Here is a 419-nt window from a genome sequence, read left to right as displayed (position 1 = left end):
GCAGGAATGGTGCAAAAATGCCCTTAATTAAAATTTTAGTCATGTCGAAATGAAGGGTTGTCTTGTAGTCTTTGTATGAATTTATATTGACAATTTTATCCTATAATTTTAAAATTCGATAGAATAATGGCCAACATTTGTTAAAATAGTAGAAAAGTACACCCAATTAAGGTAGTCACGTGCATTTTCTCTGATCATTTTTAGCAAATTTCAGCAATTTTTGTCTTTAATGTGTGAAATATTTAAAATTACAGAACAAAAATTGTAATTTTTCCTAATTAAAACAACATTGTTGTGTATATCCACCTCAAAAATCACTAAGCCATAATTCTAATACACCTACAAATACCCAGAAAAAAAAAAGAAGAAAGAAATATATATATATATATATATAAGTGATTTTTTTTTTCTTTTAAATG

The sequence above is a fragment of the Sesamum indicum genome, linkage group LG10, assembly GCF_000512975.1.
Source record: "Sesamum indicum cultivar Zhongzhi No. 13 linkage group LG10, S_indicum_v1.0, whole genome shotgun sequence".
NCBI lineage: Eukaryota > Viridiplantae > Streptophyta > Magnoliopsida > Lamiales > Pedaliaceae > Sesamum > Sesamum indicum.
Note: the sequence above shows the minus strand (reverse complement) of the source record.